Source organism: Mauremys mutica, chromosome 1, assembly GCF_020497125.1.
Source record: "Mauremys mutica isolate MM-2020 ecotype Southern chromosome 1, ASM2049712v1, whole genome shotgun sequence".
Taxonomy (NCBI): Eukaryota; Metazoa; Chordata; order Testudines; family Geoemydidae; genus Mauremys; species Mauremys mutica.
The window spans coordinates 218,963,200-218,973,632 of record NC_059072.1 but is presented as its reverse complement, the minus strand read 5'-3'; positions in this window follow the sequence as shown (position 1 = coordinate 218,973,632).

Here is a 10,433-nt window from a genome sequence, read left to right as displayed (position 1 = left end):
GAGGAGGTTAACAAGGAGGTCTTGCGACTTTGTGGGGCCACGGATAGAATGTGAATAAATAAGGAGGTGCGGGGAAAATTACAGCCAGAACCTGAGGAGAAGGTTCTGGAAGAGCCAAAAAAGGTGCTGCAACCTGGAGCACCAACGTCTCCCTCATGCCACAAAAACAACAGGTTTCAGGGATGCAGGTAAATTGCTCCTGGTACATGCCTGTGCTCATAGCTCCATGAAGGGAGCCATCACCTGATATGTCTGGTGGGTTGTGGGACCAGCGTGGAGTACAGGTTGGCCCACCGGGGTTCCTCACCCTCAACAGGTGGAAGGACATCCCGCCACTTAGTGTCAAGGTGGTACACGAGAGTGAGAACATTCAATGTAAGGAGCATGAGCATGTAAAGCTGATGTCCAGGAATGGCTCTGAAACAAACTGTCTGCAAGTAAGGCTGGCGTGGGGTGGGCAGAGGGAGTAGCCGAGAGGGCGGGGGCAGCTTGTCGGACAGGGTCCCAATGAAAAGGTTTGGAGGGGCAGGGGCAGGCGGGGAGTACGCACCCACAGGACCCATTCAAGAACAGCAGGCAGCAAGGCTGCCTTTACCTCCTGAAGTACGTGTCGGGGGGTATGAGAGCCCCGTGTGCCGGCTAAGTGCCAGGGGATCCACCCATTTCCCCCGCATCATCGTCCAGGGGGTCTCAGATTCTACTGCTTCCTGACAGGACTAAATTGTGACACACTGAGTGGGACTCCACCACCTGTACACCAAGATGGGGGTTGTGTAGCAGTGGCTCCGCGAGGAGATTTGCCCCCTCGGTGACTGCCACAGACCTGGTCGCTGAAACCAGCTTCCAGGTCCAGAGGAGGTCCTGACAGAAGACCAGCAGCTCAGAGAAAAGGCTGATAGTATAAGGGGTGTTGTAAACAGTATTATCACACAAAGCTGTAAAGGTGGTGGTGGAGAAAGCTTAAGTACCTAGAGTCTGCAGTTTATTTAACTTGTTGAACCTGAGTGGTTTTGGTGGCAATAGAGAGTGTGACCAGAGCATGCCCTATTGGAGGCCTATTGTTGTCAGGGGCTTTATATGAACATCCCTGTCCAAAGAGTGTAAGTTCCAAATAGACAAGATAAAGGGTGGGAGAAGAGTAGTATTATCCCCATAAAGAGTAGTATTATCCCCATATTATAGAGGAGGGACTGAGACAGTAGGAAATGACTAGCCCAAAGTCTGTTGGGATATGTCTATATTGACCTGGCTGAGTCACTTCCATGTCTGCCCTGGTGCCCATGACCGACCTCACCGAGGTTGGCTAAAAGAGCACCCAAGAATACGATGACGATGGCTACCAATCGTAATGTACCGTCTGCTGCCAAAAGGCAATGAGCTGCTGCTGTGTAGCAATGCAGTCCCACATCTGCCAGCACCCAGGAGACATACGGTGATGGTGAGCAGGCTCCATGCTTGCCGTGGTATGGCATCTGCTCAGGTAACCCAGGATAAAAGGCACGAAACAATTGTCTGCAATTGCTTTCACGGAAGGAGGGAGGGAGGGAGGGAGGGAGAGGGGGTCCTGACGACATGTATCCAGAACCACCCGCGACACTGTTTTTGCCCCATCAGGCATTGGGAGCTCAACCCAGAATTCCAATGGGTAGCGGAGACTGTGAGAACTGTGGGATAGCTACCCACAGTGCAACACTCCGGAAGTCGATGCTAGCCTCGGTACTGTGGACGCAGTCCGCCGACTTAATGTACTTAGAGCATTTTGTGTGGGGACACGCACAATCGATTATATAAAAACGATCAACCTAATTTCGTAGTGTAGACATACCCATGTTCATGATTTGTGGGTATAGTCTAGTACAGCGGTGGGCAAACTTTTTGGCCCAAGGGCCACATCAGAGTGCAAAACTGTATGGAGGGCTGGGAAGGGAAGGCTGTGCCCCCCGAACAGCCTGGCCCCTGTCCCCTATCCGCCCCCCCCACTTTCTGCTCCCAGACTGCCCCCCTCAGAACCCCTCACCCATCCAACCCCCCCCACTCCTTGTCCCCTAACCGCCCCCCCGGGACGCCCCCCCATCCAATCCCCCCTGCTTCCTGTCCCCTGACTGCCAAGACCCTTATCCACACCCCCACCCCCTGACAGGCCCCCCAGGACCCTAACCCCTATCCAATCCCCCCTGTTCCCCATCCCCTGCCCCCCTGATCCTCTGTCCCATTCAACTGCCCCCTGCTCCCCATCCCCTGACTGCCCCCCAGAACTTTCTGCCCCATATCCAATCCCCTGGCCCCCTTACCATGACGTTCAGAGCAGCATGTCTGGAGCTGCACCTCCCAGTCAGAGCCTGCTACACTGCCCTGTATGAGTCCCCAGCTCTGCCACCCAGAGTGCTGCCCGCGCAGCAGCATGGCTGCAGGGGAGGCTGCCGGATGTGGCCCGCGGGCCGTAGTTTGCCCACCTCTGGTCTAGTAGTTAGTAGTTAGATGGCTATATGGATTCAGCTGTGAGCAAAACTAATTGCATGTGTAAATTTGACTTCCATGGGAGTTAATTGTGTCTTGCAGTTGGAGTATCTGTGTGTGTATTTGTGTGCATGCACGTGTGTGTAATCTCCTGCGCATTATGGCAATAAGAATTGATATTGTCTTTTGGGATGCACTGTTTAGTTTAGAGACTAACAAATTTATTTAAGCATAAGCATAAGCTGTAGCCCACGAAAGCTTATGCTCAAATAAATGTGTTAGTCTCTAAGGTGCCACAAGTACTCCTGTTCTTTTTGCGGATACAGACTAACACGGCTGCTACTATGAAAACTGTTCAGTTTCTCTTTTATGTACGTTCAGCATCATGTGAATTTCCCCTGTGCAAGAGAATAAGAATCGTTTAATTCAAAAATCTGCTTAAACAGCCTCTTAAACATGCACTACAGTTACTTTCCATGATGATTTTCAGTACTATGCAAAATCATGATTTGAAAGAAAATAAATGAATACACGTGAACAGATCAATGAACAGTTTTTTTAAATGTGTGTATTCGTTTTTAAAACTTATGCTTTTATAATTCCACCAACACATAAAGGGTACAAAGAAGCAGATAACCAGATAACAGAAAGGATTGGTAGGAATATGGAACTTTTAAATTCTAGGTTACTTGTTCAAATTTGGTCCATACTGGTAATGACTGAGGGTAAAATTCTAGTCCTCGTGACTTCAATGAAGTGAAGTTTAGATCCTGAAAATTTGGTGTGGTATGTACACTGACCTGATCGAGGTATCATTATACTTATTGGTGAAGAGGTATTACTAATTGGGGCTTCTGTTTGTAGTGTGTATGTGGGTTTTTTATTATTTTTATTTTTATTATTGATACCCTTCTTTACAGATTTGGAAAGAATGGGCACAGGAATTTACCAAAAGAGAGAATTCCTTGTGGTCAAAACTGAGATTTTTAGCAGGTGACCATATGGGAAGCTACCTTTATTTCTATCTATTTTGTGAATAGTTAAAAAGGCTTAAATCTCTAGTTTAATAGAACTACTAACTTACAAGCATTACAGTCATTCCCTGGAAAAGAAAACAAAGTATATTTTCTGAAAATTGCAGTTTTTTTCCTACTCCCAAAGTTGTAATGTAACAATCTAACTTAAGCATCAATCTGTGAAAAATTCCAAAAGCATGGAGAATACCCTGTATACTCAGTGTAATATTGAAAAGGTTAGGATTGTGCAGCCTGCATGCCAATTGGTTAAACATTTATATATATTCTATATTATTTCCTAATTTGAATTATATATTATCTTTTGATGTACTGTCATTTGAATTGATAGGCTTTGGAGAGGAGGGTTGAAGTTTTTAAAATAACCATTATAGACATTAGACTGTAACTTTAAGATCTGATATCTACCTGTCATGGTTAGAAATGGATAATATACCTCACTGGTAAGCTTGGAATTTTACCTCTTCAATTGCATAAAGGTCTTTACAAATGTCAAATTATTAGTTATTGACTCTATGAGATGGAACTAAATTTAACAAGTTTCAGTCCTTGCACTAATAGCAGCTGGCACATTTTGGGAATCAGGGCCAAGGGTTTTTTTTTTCCCCTGTCCGAAACCGATTGCGGTTCGATAAGATTTGTATTGGGAGAGGAAAAACCAGGCTGGACCAGAATTAAGTTTAAAGCCAAGTGGCTGCGTTTATTGGGGGGATAGTTACAAAGTTGGCCGAGGAGGGGGGCAATTCTTGGCTGGGATGTTATTAAACAATACAAACACACCCAAAAATCATTAACAATACAAATCTATACTGCTCACTGCTTCACACTGAGTAGGCAGACACACCAATTACACAAGATGGAAATCGGGTTCGTCAGAGCGGTGCCCGGTGCAACACAGAAAAAGAGACCCACAGGCCACTGCCTCAACCGCCCTTGCTTTCACACTAAGGGATTTACCCAGAGTGTGGTGCGGCTGCGATTGTGCAGATTCCACTCACACAGACCGCGGGAACAGAAACCCCTTGGTCAGCTAATCCTCAGGTGGAGACAGCACCTAGCACCAAACACTCCAGCCAAAGACAGAGCAGTAACTCACACAACTTAAAACAGTCTATAGTTAACTATCTACTAAAACCCAGAACAACTATACAAACTAAACAACTATGCAATTATGAGCTCAATAATTCAACTCTCATATACTGTATACACACTTGGTACCGAGTTAGGGAGGGGGAAAAAGAGAGGAAGCTAGGTAAGTAAACTGTCAGAAATTAGAAAGCAAATACTGCACTCCAGGCGCAGCTGACCAGCAGAACAGACACCAGAAGCATGACGAGCTGATAGAATGGATCCAAAACGATAAATCCAAAGCAATAACGAATCCAAAACGACACAACACGAGCTAGCTATACCGGGAGGAGACCCTGGCTGAGAGGTTGATCAGGCCATTCAGCTGACACGCGGACACTCCACACAAATTTTGGGGGGAAACATAGTTTTATTCGAAGGGTCTCACTCACTCATGTCAGCATCTGATTGGTCCCTGGCTCCTACACCCTTCAGGCTCCGAACTGTTGCCCCCCACGCCAACAGGATTTGCACACGGCACACTGGCATCTCTGCACAAGGCACTAGCCTGACCCCTAGATGACCAGGCAGAAAGAGCGGGAAAATGCACACAGCACTAAAATGTTGCACACCGCACCTCAGGGTTGCACACAACACCACGGTGTTGCTGGGCAGAATTAGGTCTCTGCCCTCTCCTGTGGAACAAGAACCTGGTTCAAGATGGAGGCTGCCTTGTCCTTTTAGCAGAACAAGATGGCCGTGGACCGACAATTGGCCATACAGAGCCATAACTATGTATAGGGTTGCGACATCCCCCAGCAGATTTGATTTGTGAAAAGAAAAAGAAAAATGATAGGTATTTGAATGCTGCTTGCATATTTGGAATATTGGAAGTAGGCCTGGGTGAGATTAGTGTGCAGAGTTTTGCTGAGAAGGTCAAAGGTACAAGATAAATGCATTTTTATATAATGGATGAGGAAGTAAAGGAATGTATCCTGTGGTCACCAGGCCCACATACATGTGTATATATAGAATATATTATGGTTATTTAGTGTTTTACATCTAGCGGGCAATCTCCAAAGAACTTATTTTTCAAAGTCAAAACTAGTTTCACAGTTATTTCTCCTCACAATTTCAAAAACTTGAGAGGGTAATTATTAGACATTGTAAATCACTGATGCTTGAATCATTTACAAATTAATTAAATGATGTCAATCCTTGTATATAAATTGTTTTTCTCTGAACTATTACACAGAAGCTCTTGTCTCTGAATGGTAAGATTAGCTTGTCCTTTCTTTACACAATTCTGTTTGGATTCTTAAGCCTGGTCTACACTAGGCGTTTAAATCGGTTTTAGGAGCGTAAAACCGATTTAACGCCCAACCCGTCCACACCAAGAGGCCCTTAATATCGATATAAAGGGCTCTTTAAACCGGTTTCTGTACTCCTCCCTAACGAGAGGAGTAGCGCCAATATCGGTATTAACATATCGGATTAGGGTTAGTGTGGCCGCTGATCGACGGTATTGGCCTCCGGGAGCTATCCCACAGTGCACCACTGACCGCTCTGGACTGCAATCTGAACTCGGATGCAGTGGTCAGGTAGACAGGAAAAGCCCCGCGAACTTTTGAATATTTCCTGTTTGCCTAGCGTGGAGCTCCGATCAGCACGGGTGGCGATGCAGTCCGAAATCAAAATAAAAAAAGAGCTCCAGCATGGACCATGCGGACGTGATCGCTGTAAGGGCAGGCAAATCCGTTCTATCAGCGCTCCGTTATAGAAGATGAAATTCAGAATCATTTTTAAAAATTCTCCAGACAGAACCCGGAAGTTCCAAGGGGCGGGGGAGGCTGCGGGAACTATGGGATAGCTAGGGAATAGCTACCCACAGTGCAACGCTCCAGAAACCGACGCTAGCCTCGGACCGCGGACGCACACCACCGAATTAATGTGCTTAGTGTGGCCGCGCGCACTCGATTTTATAAAATCTGTTTTACAAAACCGGTTTATGCAAATTCGGAATAGTCCCGTAGTGTAGACGTACCCTTAAACTCTGTTACGGCTCTTGTGTTTGGCTATGGTGAGCTCAGCACATGGACACTAACTTCTTAATCAGGCAGTAGTTATGTCTATAATAGTGTAAACTTCAAATGCCTGGTTGGCTTTCTGCCAGATGAATATATTCAAAAGTCATCATCTTACTAACCATCAGCTAGCATGCTATTAGGCACATTCTGTCATCTGTCAAAGTTTGCTAGATATTGTGAACCTCCTGAAGATTTAAAATAATTGTTGTGGCCACATCAACTTTCTGTTTTAAATTCTCCTGTTTTCAGTGTAAAGATTTCATTTATCTAGGTTATGAAAATAGAAAATAAAGAATTGTCCCATCATTAGAGTCTAACAGTTGCAGGGTTGTATTATGACTTTGGAACAAGCAAACATGAAAGCTTAGTTCAGCAAGGTTACTTTAAAGGAACATCTTTGCAACATGTATTCTATGTCCTATCAGCATTACATGTAAGTGTACTGTTTCCAGAGCTGTTTTTAGTTACTGTCTTAAAATAAATCAAATAATAATCAACAAGGATTGTTCAAAATAAAATAAAATTCACATATTCCTGAAAAACAAAATTTTACACATCGTTGCTTTATGTGGGCTCACCAAGTAAATGGCTCTAAAGGAAAGTGAAGGAGCTGGGGGGAGGGAAAACACATAAGCGCTGACTTTCAAGGCCTTAATTCAACAACACTATAAGTATGTGCTTCATGGGTTCTTAGTCTCATTTAAAGTTAATAGGACGTAAGTATGTGTTTAAACTTAAGTACATCTTTTTTTATGTAGGTACAGTTGGCTGAATGAGACCTTAATGAAGAAAAAATTCAGACAGAGGTCCAGATTTAAAAAATAGAGCTTCTCAAAACTGAGCCACTTACTTGCCTAAATATGTATCCCAGGGCCAAGATTTAGGCATCCCATTTTGAAAATGTGAGTCAGGTTTTATTTACTCTGGCCATACATAGGAAAAATGCCTCTCATTTCCTCAGTCAATTTGTACAGAATAAATCCATACAAAATCAGGAAAAAATAATCTGTTATCCAATAGATAATCAGCTCACACTAAATCAATATCATTTAAATTCCAAGTACCAGAGGGGTAGCTGTGTTAGTCTGTATCCACAAGAACAACAAGGAGTCCAGTGGCACCTTAAAGTCTAACAGATGTATTTGGGCATAAGCTTTCGTGGGTAAAAAACCCACTTCTTCAAGTACATCTAAAGGCATGAAAGTTTATTCCCAAATACATCTGTTAGTCTTTAAGGTGCCACCGGACTCCTCATTGTTTTTATTTAAATTCCAGTTTACTATCTAATATCTCTGGGAGAATTTTTCCTGCAGTCACATTATCAACCTGATCACTGATGTGCTGCCAGTTTTTTAAACAAGGGTAAAAACAAAAATATACCCTCAGCTCTTTATACTTCAGTGAGCCATAGGCCAATACTGAATGTTGTAAATCCCACTTGGAATCCAGAAGTGTAGAATAATTATCAAGGTATCTGTCAAAGTCAAGACAATAAAGTCAGTTTCCCCATTTAAAGTGGAATTAATAGTACAACGTGTTGTGGGAATACAAAAACTATTTGACTAGGAGCTAAATGAGCTTTGAGGATTTGAGAAATAATACCATACATTTTAGTGTTCTCAATCTCAGTGCTACCTCATAAACCAAGAATCCTTAAATGTGTTCTCTCATGAAGCTCTCCATAATGCCCAATTGCCTGGTGAAATTCAATATTTTCAACGTGTGTGTGTGTGTATATCTCCTCCAGTTCTTATTTTCACAAACTACTTTCAGTATCATCCTATACCCAGAAACCATGGAACTCTCCTGATATTAATATTCCTGTGTAAGAGAGGCTATAGATGCATAGTAATAGCCCAGGATAAACTGTCAATATTTTAAAAGTCTATTATAAAGCAAAAAAAAAAAAAAGGGGGGGGGAGGGCAATTGAGAGAAAAGGAAATTTGAGTGTTGGTTAGGAGATTGACTCAGTAATTCCACAGGCTGTAAAGACTGAATACAAATAGACTGGAAAGGCTAAATGGAGAGGTTGTGAGAAAATGTTTCTGGATAGGTGTAGGAATACCCTTTGCTAATGTAAAAGATGGAGATACGCACTAACAGGGCAATTGCTTGAGCTGACAAGTTATCTTAAGGAAGACAAAGAATTATCACAACAGTTTTAAAATTGTTACAAGAAAGACATAACTTTTAAGTGAGGTCATTGAGTGTGAAATGCAAGACAAAATAGAGACCCATCAATACTTTAGCTATGAAAGGGGAAGGAAAGGCATTAGATGCAGCGATGAACTCGAGTCTAAATACCCAAAATATACAAGTATCAATCATAAAAACTGGTAAACAAGTAACCTAACCTACATGGCACAAAGAAAGCATTGGACGTGTTCTGTGAACTGAATACTCTAGAAACTAATTCCTTCTTGTTACTGTTACTTAGAAGCCCCAGTCATGGATCAGGACACCACTCTGTTAGGCATTGTACAAACAGATGGTTCCTACCCCGAAGAGCTTACAATCTAAATATAAAACAAGAGCCAACAGATAGATATATACAGGGAAGTACAAAGAAACAATGAAACAGTACTAGTCAGCATGAGAGGCTGTGGTCTCGGCATACCAACAACCTAACTGTTGTCAATATTTTTGTAGGCATCACGGCAAAGGAGAGTAAGGAGGGATTTGAAGGAAAACAATGAAGTGGCTTTGTGGCTGTTTATGGGAGTTCCTCCCAAGTGTGAGGGGCAACTTGGGAAAAAGCACAAAGGTGATTGTTTGAAAATTTATCAAGAGGATGATGGTGGCTGACATTGTAGGCCAATCAGAAGCAGGCAGCCTATTTCTCGATACTGAATGAGAGATGCAAGGTAGGGTGGGAATAGGCCATGAAGTGCCTTGAAAGTGAAGATCAGTAGCTTATATTTGAGGCAAAGTGACATGGTCAAAATGATGGGCAAAGCAGATGATCTCTGCAGCAGCATTCTGAATAGATATCAGTGGGATAAGATTACATTTAGCAAGGTCAGAGAGAAGGGTATGGCAGTAATCAAGACACCATAGGTCATGAATTAATTTTTTTTTTTTGGTCAAGAATTAATCTAGAATTTTATCTTTGAACATTCCAATACCACTGTAGGAAAGAAGGAAGGTGAGTCATTTGAAAATAAAAGATGTAATTTTGTTAAAGCATTTTTCGTACCTAAGATGGGGATCTGTTTGTATAGAGTAGTTAACCTGTGGCCTTTTCTGCAGCTGCACTGCGGGTGCATAGATACACATAGCTTCCTGCCCAGCACAAATCTATTACAGTTTTTGTTTCCCAGGTAGCTAGCCAAAAGGTAGTTACTCTGTGGGAGGAAGAGAGAGACAGGAGAAAAAAGATGACTGGCAGTCTCTATTCAGCCAACCCTCAGACTGAACTTGACTGTAGTTGTCTTGTCTCTTGCCCTTGGTCCTCTACAGGATCCACTCACTCCTGGGAAATCTCATTGTTCCCAGTAGGAGTTCAGCTTTCTTCAGGGGATCTTTTCAGAATCCCACTACATCTCACTTGTCTCTAGTCCCCGGAGGTGCTCCCCAAGTTGCTACAGCCCTCCAGGGCCCCTTGCCTGTGGCAACCTTGTACTGTCAGTGTGTCCCAAACAAGGTGGGGGGGAGGGGCAGGCTAGATTAGCCAATGGCTAAGACCGAGCTCCCCTTGCTACATTTCACTAGCAGTCTCTGGCAACCTATCTGCCCCCTTATCCCTGAAGCCCAGTATCCCTTTGTTTTAAGCTCTACTTTTGCAGG